We start from the raw sequence: 13,890 nt of genomic DNA, 5'->3' as shown, positions 1-13,890 counted from the left end.
GAAATTACTCCAGGAATTTCTTAATAATTCTCAAAGGAGTTTTTTTTTTGGGAATTTCTCTAGGAACTCCCTGGAAATTCCCAAGGGAATTCCTCCGGAAGTTTATCGAGAATCCCTCTAGTAGTTTCTCGGGAATTCATTCAAAAGATTCTCGGGAATGTTTCAGGAGTTTATCAAAAACTTATCTGGATATACCTATGAATACCTCCATGAAATCGTCAGGAATTCCTAGAAAACTCCTGCATAAGGTTTTCCAGGTACCAAGAGGAATTCCCGAGGAATTGCCGAAAAAAAAACCTCGAGAAACTATGAAGAACTGCACGTGGAATTCTTGGAGGGATTCACGAGAAGCATGTAACTCCTCAAAATATTCCCGAGGAATCCCAAGAGGAATTCCCAAGGAACTCCTGGAGGTTTTCCCGAGAAACTTTGTAAGGAATTCCGGAAGGAATTCTCGATGTACTTCTGGAGAAATTCCCGAGAACTCTTGCAAGAATTCCCGAACAACTCCTGGAAAGAATTTACCGAGGATCTCCTGTAGATATTCCGGAGGACCTGAGGATCCTTGAATGAATTCTAAAGGAACTCCTGGAGGATTCTCGTCGATTTCTTCCATGGATCTCCTGAGGGAATTTCTGACAAACTCCTGGAGGATTTTTCGATGATCTTCTGAAGGAGTTCTCGAGGCTCTCCTGGAAGAATTCTGGTGGAACTCCTGGAAGAATTACCGAGGAGCTCCGGAAGGAATTTCCGAGGAACTCCTAGAGTTATTCTCGAGCAACTCCTGGAAGAATTTACAAGAATCTCCTGGAGAAACTCCCGAGGTTCTCCTGCAGGAATTCCCAAAACTCCTGGAAGAATTCTTGATTTGATTCGATTCGACCTCCTAGAGGAATTCCCCATGAAGTCCTAGAGGAATTCCCGAGAAACTCCTGTAGGAATTTCCGAGGAACTCCTGGAAGAATAGCCAAGGAATTCCTGGAGGAATTTCCGGGGAACTTTTGGAAAAAATGCCGAGGAGCTCTTAGAGAATTCTCGGGAAACTTCTGAAGGAATTCTTGCCAAACTTATAGAGGAAATCCCGAGGAACTTTTGGAGTAATTCCAAAGGATCTTTAGAAGGAATTCTGTAAGAATTTCCGAATATTGCCTGGAGGAATTTCTTATGAATTCCTGGAGGAATTCCCGAAGATCTACAGGAGGATTTCCCGACAATCTTTTCAAGGAATTCAAGAAGGGATTCCCGATGAGATTCTGGAGGAACTCCCGATAAACTTCTGGAAAAATCCCGAGGAACTCCGACAGTAATTTACAAGGAACTTCTGTAGTAATTGCCGAGGACTTCCTGGAGGATCTCCTGAAGGATTTTTCGAGGATGTTCTGGAGGAGTTCCCGAAGATCTTCTGGTGGAATTCCTGAAGAGCTCCTAGCTCCTAGTGAAGTTCTCGAAGATCTTGTGGAGGAATTTCTTAAGAGCTGCTTGAGTAATTCCAGAAGAACTCCTGAGAATTCTTGAGGAAGTCCGGGAGGAATTGCCGAAGAACTTCTGCAGAATTTTCCGAGGAACTCCTGGAGGAACTTGTAGAAGAATTCCTGAAAGAATTCTCGGGAAACTTAACTCCTGATGAAATTCTCGGGAAACTTATGAAAGAATTCCGGTGGAACTCCTAGAGGAGTTCTCGAGAAACTTCTAGTAGAGTTCCTGAGGATCTTTCGGGGGAACTGCCGAAGATTTGCAGGATGATTTGCTGGAGATCTTCTGCAGGAATTCGCGAGGAACTCCTGGGGGAATTCTCGAGGACCACTTGGAGGAATTTCCGAGGATGATCTGGGGGAATTTCAAAGAAACTCCACGATGAACTTCCTGGGAGAATTTCCGAGGAATTCGCGAAGGAATTCCTGGAGAAATTCTCGGATTTTTTAAGAAGTCGTGAACATAAATCCGAGGAACTTGTTTAGGAATTATCGGGAAAAAACCTTAAAATTGCCATGGAAATTCTGGAGAGAACCATGCATTATTACTGGATGACCTCACGGTATATTCCTTCATATAAAGCTAAATGGGAACATTGCATAAATTTTGACATTAATTTTATACTAAAGTCACAATATGGGGTGTGAAGACATTTTAGCGTGCCTTATGAAGACATTTGAAAATATCACCTGGCATCCCTGCTCTAGCCAAATCTGTTGATGAAGTTGTGGGTAAAAATAAAGTTTGAACGGCAATACACATGCATACACTTGTTGCTAGGCATTCGCACTTTCAATTGAAATTTTGAGAATCAAATGACAACACACAATATGAACATGACACCATCGTCAATCATTATCTATGAAGCGATAGTGTAGTTGTTCGGCTTAACAGAACAACCACGATCTTTTTCCTTGTCTAGGGCTAGAAGTCATCATCAAACTACTAGTACCTAGCCGTTCAAAACCAGGACGTTTGACAAAGGGGTCGCCGTTGTGATTGTGTTGTTCAATGATGGCCCTCTGTTAATTTTCAACTTCTATTCAATTTCTCTCGTCGCACACTTGAGATTCTATCCACCGTATCTTTCATTACTTTCGTTACTCCCTCCTTCTTTGAGTAGTACATATTAAGTTCACCGAGAAAAGCCAATAAAATTCAATTATCATAAAGGATTCTGTCACATTCGCCCGAAAACCATTCGCCCGAATGACAAACGCCCGAATTCCAATCGCCCGAATAGACCATTCGCCCGAAAAGACCATTCGCCCGAAAAGACCATTCACCCGAATGACCATTCGCCCGAAAAGATCATTAGCCCGAAAGACCATTCGCCCGAAAGTCATTCGCCAATTCCATGCAATTTCTTTGAACAAGTTTTTTTCCTAGTTTGCCATGATGAAAGTTTAAGGACAGACGCACGGTATACTTAGTATCCGACCAATCACAAGAACAGCTGGACTAGCGCCAATAATAATCATATAAGCTTAGTTTGGAAGAACAGCCTATGTTTTGAAGAAGGCCTAATTTCTTGTGAAAATATTACATGATTGGTCATTAATTGTTATAGCATTGTTGATCGAGAGGATAGCACCGAAACTTCAGCACAGAGTAGTCAATACTTTTGAATTAATAGTATTCACGATTGATCTACTCGAAATAACTACGTATCGTTAAAATGAACAATTGTTCATGTGAATTAAAACGTGTGAGCTAACGGATGCAGAAAAAACACCAAAATCGCTAGAATGCAGCATTCTTATTTGAATAAGCTGTTCTTTTGAAACCATGTTTTGAATCCAGAAATTGTTTTAACGTCAAGGTTCCCCATAAAATAAAAAATTAAAAGAATAGCTAATGATTGAAAGAAGGGCAAATTTATGGTAAAACATGACATCAGAATGAATTTAATTTCCTTGAATGTAGAACTAGAAAGAAAAGCCTATTAACAAAAGAAGGGACAATTCCAATGAATGTTTTCACAGCTATATTGCTGAAAATGTTTTTAACAGTATAAGTCTAATATCAGACTGTATTCAAAGAAAGCAATATGCGTGTACGACGCCTAAATTAATTTCAGAAAAGTATTTCCAAGATTATTATGGTTTTCGGGCGAATGGTCTTTCGGGTTAATGGTCTTTTCGGGTGAATGGTATTTCGGGCGAATGGTCTTTTCGGGCGAATGGTCTATTCGGGCGAATGACTTTCGGGCGTTTGTTACATTCGGGCGTTTGTCATTCGGGCATTTGGAATTCGGGCGAATGGTTTTCGGGCGAATGTGACAGAACCATCATAAAGTCATGCGGTGATTAAACCTAGAACGATAGATAGATAGATAGATAGATAGATAGATAGATAGATAGATAGATAGATAGATAGATAGATAGATAGATAGATAGATAGATAGATAGATAGATAGATAGATAGATAGATAGATAGATAGATAGATAGATAGATAGATAGATAGATAGATAGATAGATAGATAGATAGATAGATAGATAGATAGATAGATAGATAGATAGATAGATAGATAGATAGATAGATAGATAGATAGATAGATAGATAGATAGATAGATAGATAGATAGATAGATAGATAGATAGATAGATAGATAGATAGATAGATAGATAGATAGATAGATAGATAGATAGATAGATAGATAGATAGATAGATAGATAGATAGATAGATAGATAGATAGATAGATAGATAGATAGATAGATAGATAGATAGATAGATAGATAGATAGATAGATAGATAGATAGATAGATAGATAGATAGATAGATAGATAGATAGATAGATAGATAGATAGATAGATAGATAGATAGATAGATAGATAGATAGATAGATAGATAGATAGATAGATAGATAGATAGATAGATAGATAGATAGATAGATAGATAGATAGATAGATAGATAGATAGATAGATAGATAGATAGATAGATAGATAGATAGATAGATAGATAGATAGATAGATAGATAGATAGATAGATAGATAGATAGATAGATAGATAGATAGATAGATAGATAGATAGATAGATAGATAGATAGATAGATAGATAGATAGATAGATAGATAGATAGATAGATAGATAGATAGATAGATAGATAGATAGATAGATAGATAGATAGATAGATAGATAGATAGATAGATAGATAGATAGATAGATAGATAGATAGATAGATAGATAGATAGATAGATAGATAGATAGATAGATAGATAGATAGATAGATAGATAGATAGATAGATAGATAGATAGATAGATAGATAGATAGATAGATAGATAGATAGATAGATAGATAGATAGATAGATAGATAGATAGATAGATAGATAGATAGATAGATAGATAGATAGATAGATAGATAGATAGATAGATAGATAGATAGATAGATAGATAGATAGATAGATAGATAGATAGATAGATAGATAGATAGATAGATAGATAGATAGATAGATAGATAGATAGATAGATAGATAGATAGATAGATAGATAGATAGATAGATAGATAGATAGATAGATAGATAGATAGATAGATAGATAGATAGATAGATAGATAGATAGATAGATAGATAGATAGATAGATAGATAGATAGATAGATAGATAGATAGATAGATAGATAGATAGATAGATAGATAGATAGATAGATAGATAGATAGATAGATAGATAGATAGATAGATAGATAGATAGATAGATAGATAGATAGATAGATAGATAGATAGATAGATAGATAGATAGATAGATAGATAGATAGATAGATAGATAGATAGATAGATAGATAGATAGATAGATAGATAGATAGATAGATAGATAGATAGATAGATAGATAGATAGATAGATAGATAGATAGATAGATAGATAGATAGATAGATAGATAGATAGATAGATAGATAGATAGATAGATAGATAGATAGATAGATAGATAGATAGATAGATAGATAGATAGATAGATAGATAGATAGATAGATAGATAGATAGATAGATAGATAGATAGATAGATAGATAGATAGATAGATAGATAGATAGATAGATAGATAGATAGATAGATAGATAGATAGATAGATAGATAGATAGATAGATAGATAGATAGATAGATAGATAGATAGATAGATAGATAGATAGATAGATAGATAGATAGATAGATAGATAGATAGATAGATAGATAGATAGATAGATAGATAGATAGATAGATAGATAGATAGATAGATAGATAGATAGATAGATAGATAGATAGATAGATAGATAGATAGATAGATAGATAGATAGATAGATAGATAGATAGATAGATAGATAGATAGATAGATAGATAGATAGATAGATAGATAGATAGATAGATAGATAGATAGATAGATAGATAGATAGATAGATAGATAGATAGATAGATAGATAGATAGATAGATAGATAGATAGATAGATAGATAGATAGATAGATAGATAGATAGATAGATAGATAGATAGATAGATAGATAGATAGATAGATAGATAGATAGATAGATAGATAGATAGATAGATAGATAGATAGATAGATAGATAGATAGATAGATAGATAGATAGATAGATAGATAGATAGATAGATAGATAGATAGATAGATAGATAGATAGATAGATAGATAGATAGATAGATAGATAGATAGATAGATAGATAGATAGATAGATAGATAGATAGATAGATAGATAGATAGATAGATAGATAGATAGATAGATAGATAGATAGATAGATAGATAGATAGATAGATAGATAGATAGATAGATAGATAGATAGATAGATAGATAGATAGATAGATAGATAGATAGATAGATAGATAGATAGATAGATAGATAGATAGATAGATAGATAGATAGATAGATAGATAGATAGATAGATAGATAGATAGATAGGTAGGTAGATAGATAGATAGATAGATAGATAGATAGATAGATAGATAGATAGATAGATAGATAGATAGATAGATAGGTAGGTAGATAGATAGATAGATAGATAGATAGATAGATAGATAGATAGATAGATAGATAGATAGATAGATAGATAGATAGATAGATAGATAGATAGATAGATAGATAGATAGATAGATAGATAGATAGATAGATAGATAGATAGGATAGGAACGCTCTGAATTTAAGCGACGAAGCGTTGATCAACCCATTAACTACCACGCGCCTCCTTCATCTTCATTGTTTCTGTGAATGCATAGCTCGATGGAGCCTCCTGGTATTTCATGTGTTCTTTTCACTTAAACTTATCCGGTCTCGATCGGCACGGCACGCCACGCCGTGCCAGTCAACACAACGATTCTCCAACTCGGAAGTGACTTTAAGTTAGCTTATCAATCGGATGCCGACAACTCGGAGTATCGTTTAACATTATGGAGCTAGCTTAATTCAATTTGTCTTTCAGTTTTTCAACAAGCGAGAACCGCCCACACATCACTAGATGTAAGATCATGTGTAAGATTCTCGCAACGTGAAACGTTCCAGAAGGGGCTTCTTTTGTTTTGTTATCTTATTTCCTGACTCTAGAAGAATCGAATCAATCTGCAAAAACTTCATGTCTGATAGGGAATGCCGCCGCGCCGCGAACTTAAAACGAAGGTACATATGCTTATTTACTTCAGCCTACGAGACCTACGGACAGCATTCTAATGAGTGATTATCGTTTAAATAGAATGTAACAAGAAGCAGCGATCGCGTTCGCTTCTCTTTTTACGGATTATTGAATACCTACCGAATTGCAAATTCCAAACACGTGCAGAATGTTATTGGCGGGTGTGTGCCCGCCCAAACGAATGGTCATTCGCGGAAAGGGTAACGAAAGTACAAACAAATACAACGGATTGCAAAAAAATCGCATTCTGAAGGCCTGTCGCGTCGATCGTACGCTTTCATACCATACGATGGATGTTACTTTCTTGGAGGAGGTCATCAGTATGCAAAATGTGGTTAGCGGAGAACATGTGTCAGAATCGATTACGGCCCAGCAAGGGAAAATAATGCATCCGCGTCTTGAGAAAGAATGTAATGCGAAATTGGATTCGATATGTTGCAAAAAGGCAGGCTTGACAGAAACTCCCTCGCGAGAAAATGAGGAAGCGATTTTGGCAATTTTCTAAGGAGTGAAAATAAAACTCAGAATTCACAACGCAAATCCTCAACAGCACCGAGCGCGAGCTTGCCGCGCAGCGATGAGTTCGTCCAACACTCATAATTGCTTGTTGTGTTTCTCACGTCAACTCACACTCAAAAAGCTCTCGCGAGTTCCACTCCCATACAAAGAAAGACTCTCGAGGCGAAAATCGCACTCAAAAACCCGAAATAATCATCGGCTCTTTTTTCGTTCCCCTCTTCCTCGCTCAGTTTTTATTGCCTCTCTGTTTCGGGTTCGTTCGCTCCCTCGCGACGAGGCAAAAGCAAAACACCGCTCTAGAGCATGTTGCAAAACTCTTTTGATTTCGAGGAGGATTATCAAGCCTGCAAAAAGGTTGCCATTTGAAACGATTTTTAGGGACATGCCTTGGTCAACTAAATACCTACATGAAATAAACATTATTGTTAGGATGTCTAGGACCAATATCTGGAAAAACTGGAATCTGAGAGAGAATGTTTTAAATACCTACTCAGATAAATTGGGTATAGATGAAAATAAACACTTAAAATTACTCCTTGTAGGTTATGAGCACCCTTCTTCAGCTTGTGCTCCCATGTTCATCCTATTCCAAAAACGGACGATATAATCAAAAAATATGCTTCTTTACGTTACGTAGGTGTTCGCGCCTAGCGCTTCCCAAAGAATTCATCGCAGTTACCAATGGAACAACGGCAGCCCGGTTAAACAACGTTGTTAGCAACCGCAACGCGACAGAAGAGCTCCATGGCATATAAAAGGAGAACACCCAAACCAGAAATCGTCATTACCATTTTGGACACCAACCCATCAAGACCGAAGCCACCAAACTATAATATTGCCGGTCTGTACATTTCCTCCCTTCCTACCTGCGCGTTCATGTCGCCGACAACGATTTTCACGTCACGCGGCGAGCAACCATCGTATGTTTGCTCTAACTGCGCGTAGAACGCTTCTTTCTCGTCATCGGGTCTCCCTTCGTGTGGGCAGTGGACGTTGATGATGCTGTAGTTGAAGAAACGGCCCTTAACTCTCAACATGCAAATCCTTGCGTTGATCGGCTGCCACCCGATCACACGTTGTCGCATCTTGCCCAACACTATAAATCCTGTTCCCAGTTCATTGGTGGTGCCACAGCTTTGGTAGAAGGTAGCCGCTCGATGCCCGCTTTTCCACACTTTCTGTCCAGTCCAACAAAGTTCCTGCAACGCCACGAAGTTGCGGGGATGTAGTTCGTCGTAGATTATCCTGTCACATCCTGCGAAACCTAGTGACTTGCAATTCCATGTTCCAAGTTTTCAATCGTAGTCCTTATTTCGTCGCGTGGGTCTTTGCCGATTGTATCGAGTCGTATTTTCTCCTATGTTATTCGCAATGGGGATTTTTACGGGTGGCTTATTGGGCCTACGCCAACACTCCTGTCTCGCCGGAGGCCCATCGTGCCAGTTCTGTTTAACGTCCCAACCAACACTGGGACGACCACGCTGATGGGGCTACCACCTTGGATCTAGCTGGGCGTGGTACAGCGTTTCTTACTCAGCCGCTGGATGCCAGAACAGACGCTGTTTGAGCCGCACCTCCTTGGTGAACAGACGCTCGGGTCGTACCTCCTCAATCTAGCTGAAGTCAGAAGGACAACAGTGCCCAGGCTGCACTACCAGCTAAGCACACAACTCTTAGCTGGCGGTCTTTGTCATCGCTTGACCCGTGGAAGCATGAGGTAGGAACTTGTGAGGACCAGAGCTATATTGGACGCTCTCCTTATCGACTCACCGTTTTGAATCACCGATTACCACGATAAACTCACTAATCCACTAACTCACTCCAGCTTATAAACTTGCCTACACAGCATGCTCCTTGTAAGCCTTGTAATTCCATGTAAGCTTAAGCATAACAGAAGATTTCTTCAGAATATCTCTCGTGATTCCTATATAGATTATTCACGGATTTCCATTAAGGACTTCCCCCGCGATCCTCCGCCTTCTTGTGCCAACCGGATCAGTTGCGAACACCAACTTTGCAGGTTTGTTATCCGGCATTCTAGCAACATGCCCTGCCCACCGTATCCTTCCGGCTTTGGCCACCTTCTGGATGCTGAGTTCGCCGTAAAGTGCAGCGAGCTCGTGGTTCATCTTTCTCCGCCACACACCGTTCGCCTACACACCGCCAAAGAACGTCCTTAGCTCGTCGTAGCTCGAAAACTCCGAGTGCTTGCAGGAGCTCCTCGAGCATGGTCCATGTCTCGTATCCGTAGAGGACCACCGGCCTTATTAGCGCTCTGTACATGGTGCATTTGGTGCGCTTGTGAACCTTTTTAGACCGCAGCTTCTGCTGGAACTCGTAGTAGACCCGACTTTCACTACTAATGTCCACGTCGTCCGCAAAGCACACAAATTGGCCGGATTTTGTGAAAATCGTTCTTTAGCTGTTGAGCCCGGCTCGTCACATCACACCTTCCAGAGCGATATTGTATATTGAAGAGTAGGCAAGAGAATCCGACACCTTGTCGCAGTCTCCGGCGAGATTCGAAAAAATCGCAGAGTTCACCCGAAACCCTTACGCAGTTTTGCACACCGTCCATCGTTGATTCTCAGTCTAGTTAGCTTCCCAGGAAAGCCGGGTATCCTTCCGAGATTAATGATTTCTTTGGAAATATTTTGGGATATCTCCAGGGATTTATCTCTGGATTCACTCCTAAATTTCATAGATTCCTTCGAATATTCTTTTAGAGATTCCTCCAGGATTCTCTTGAGAACTCCTTTGGGGTTTCTTAAGGGATTTTTCTCTGAATTCTTTCCGAAATTTCTCCAAGGACTCTTTCAGATGTTTCTTCCAAGGTTATTTTAGAGGAGACTCTTCTTGAGTTTCTTTCAGGGACTAAGTACTCCAGTATTCTTTCATGAATTGCTGATGGGATTCCTTCAGGGATTTATGCCGGGACTCTTTCAGGAATTTGTTGAGGGGTTCCTCCAGTAATAGTTTCCGTGCTTTCTTTCAATATACTTCTTGGGATTTCTCCTGGGATTTTTCTTGAGACCAGATTCCAGCAGATATTTTTCCCAGGAATTCTACAAGAACTACTTTATTTGGAGAGGGCAGGAGGTAGTGGGTGCATGGAGATTCATCTATAATATAACGAGCCATGTATTAATTTCGGCAGTTTTGTTCTCCATGACAAAGGGGGTTTTTTTAACCCTCAAGAGGATACCTTAAATGAAGGTCCGTTTTGGGACCCTGGGGTCCATTGGACCCCAACATATATTCTCGCGTATCTCGTGATCCTTACTTTTTGAAAGTGTGATGTTTTCAGCAAAGATGTTAGGAAAGTCAAGGCCTATCTAGTGATGAACAATTTAGTTCAGAAAGTTTCCGCTAGGTGGTGCTAGTGAGCATTGAAAAATGCCCCCGATCTACAGGACATAACGTACCTAAACAAGCGGACAAGGACAAGACGTACCGAAACAATAGGGTAAATCGCACTGTTGTAGACGAGTAGACATATATGCCCAGCGGGTCAAAAGGGGTCATTCAAATATTACGTAACGCAAAGGAGTGGGAGGTGGTCTAGCGCTGTGTTACGTTTCATTCAAAAAAAAAAGGGAGGAGCCCTTAAGTTGTCAAATTTTGCGTATCGTAATATTTGAATAAACCCAAGAGGAATCAGAGACAAACAGACGTAACACTATTAAAATTTAAATCTCATATATCTCAGGATCCAGGCAAAGTTGTTTGGTTGGTCAAGAACTTATAGATTATGGACCGTTTGATTCGATATTCCACCACTAGGCAGTGCTAGATAGCATGCACATTTTTTATCTCATAATATCTCAGGATCCTGATTTCTTAGAAAAATGGTGTCTTAGTTGTTGGGTAGGTCAAAAATGTTCAGTTGATGAGCCATTTGATACGAACTCTCCTATTGGGAGACGCTGGTGCGGGATGCTTATTATTTATAGAGATGGTGTCTACAGCTGTTATTTGGCAGGACATGGACCTACCGAATATAGACACTATAGATTCTACAGACTTGGGGAGAAATAGTTGAATTACGCAATTTTAGAGTGTTTTATAGTGAATTTAGTGTGTACTAATAGAAAATGACGTCACACAACCCACAGTCGTCATCGTTCCGTAAATCTCGTTTGGCTAAACGAATTGATAGATCGCTTGGTTAGGGGCCATCCATAAATGGTGTAGCATTTTTTTTAAGATTTTTGACACCCCCCTTCTCCCCCTATTTCCCATACCTAATACATGGCCCGTAGCATAATCAGAGACTCTCCCCACCACCCTAAAATGCCACTTCATCTATGGACGGCCCCTTACAGTTGTCTGCACCTTGGAAAGCATATGGAATCTATAGTGTCTATATTACAGATTATGGGATATATACAATTATACTTTGATCATAATCTACACAATTTTCCACAGCACAGAGATCAGACATCCAAGCTCAGTTTCAAAACTGTGTAAGGAATTAAACGTTCATTTGAAATGGCAACACAAGTGGCAACATCGTGGTGGCGCTGCTATCCCAATGTTCCCACGCTGTTGTCGGTGGTGAACATAAAACTTATGTAGATATGCGTACTCACCACTAATTGTAGCAACTTGCCGCATAGGTGACGCTAGTGTTGTCAACGCTAAAAAATTGAATCCTTGCACAGCTTTCGAGACAATTTTCTATAGGCTTGGATGTCTGTTCTCTGTGATATAAAATATATTTTCATGAAAAATCGAATAAAATGGAATGTAAATTTCAACGTTTCCTTCCCGTAACCGGGAGGAACTCCTGGAGTGAAATTCCTGGAGGAATCCCGTGAGGAGTTCCTGGAGGAATCCTGGAAGAAATTCCTAGGGGAATCTCGAGAGCAACTCCTAGAGGAATCCTGGGAGAAATTTCTGGAGAATCCCGGGAGAAATTCCTGAAAGAATCCTGAGAGGAATTCCTGGAGGAATCCCGGGAGAAATTCGTTAAGAAATACCGGTAAGAATTCCTGGAGAAATCCCAGGAGGAATTCCTGAAACAACCCCCGGAGGAATTCCTGAAGAAATCCCAGGAGGAATTTCAAGTGGATTTCCTAGAAAAACTCATGCAGGAAACCCGGGAGGAAATTCTGGAGGAAACCCGGGAGCAATTCGGAGACAAATTCCTGAAGTAATTCTGGGAGGATTTCGTGGAAGAATCTCGGAAAGCATTTGTGGAAGAATCCTTTTACGAATTCCTAGTTGAATCCCTGGTGGAATTCCTGATGTAGTTTTGGGAGTCATTTCCGGAGGGCTTTTAAGTGAATTTCCCAGATGAAATCGTAGAGGAACCTCGGGAAGAATTACTGAAAGATTCCCTGTATTAATTTTTGGAAGAATCCTGGTAGGAGTTCTTTCAGAAATTTTGGGAGGAATTCCTGGAGGTATCCGGGTGATTCAATTCTGAAGTAAATTATCCACCAAACTGGAAGTATTAGTATTGTGAACAGAATGTAATTATATTGTGTTATTCTCAAGACATTCACTTCAAAAGAAGCGTACTTATTTGAGGACGCTTGCCACTCGGTAATCTAGGATGCTGGGCATATACGAACTAATTAGCGCCATTTTGCAGAAAAACTTTGAAATAATTTTCATTACCAAATAATCCTTGATGTATTGAACACTTTTGCCGAGGACACAAACTTTCTATACATTCCAAATCTCAAGATATTCAAGCTAAATTTAACTTTCAATCCATAATTTGAATAAACAATAGCGCCACCTATTGGGTTAATTCCAATTCAATTTGTTCGTCACAAGATTGCCCTTGGTCTATTGAACAATTTTGTCGAAGACAGCATTATTCTAGGAAGTGACGATCACAAGATATAATCATTCGTGTCGTGGGGTCCAATGGACCCCAGGGGACCAAAATCGCCCGGTTCAACTTTGACATAAAAAATAATCTATAGTACGCCATGAAATATTTGTTATTTTTGCACAAATAACTCATCGTGGTGTAGTTTGAAGGTACTGTGAAAACGGGACCGATGTGTCAATCCAAACTTTTTTGCGAGCACTTCAAAGTGGCTCTGGGGTCCAATGGACCCCAGGTATCCATTAGAGGGTTAAACCTGTTGAACCCAGAACTGGCCTCAAATTCTTCCTATCCAAACTGAATCATATGACCAAGTTTCAGGCAATTTGGAAAACCCACATGACGATGAGAAGAAACCTGCCGATAATACCCTAAGTCACCCTATATGCAAAAATTGATTAAAAAAACGGAATGTCATTTATAGATTCTCCCTCAGGAAAAATATTGAAC

This window comes from Aedes albopictus, chromosome 1 (genome assembly GCF_035046485.1).
Source record: "Aedes albopictus strain Foshan chromosome 1, AalbF5, whole genome shotgun sequence".
Classification (NCBI taxonomy): Eukaryota; Metazoa; Arthropoda; class Insecta; order Diptera; family Culicidae; genus Aedes; species Aedes albopictus.
The sequence above is the reverse complement of the archived record's forward strand: the minus strand, read 5'-3'. Positions refer to the sequence as shown.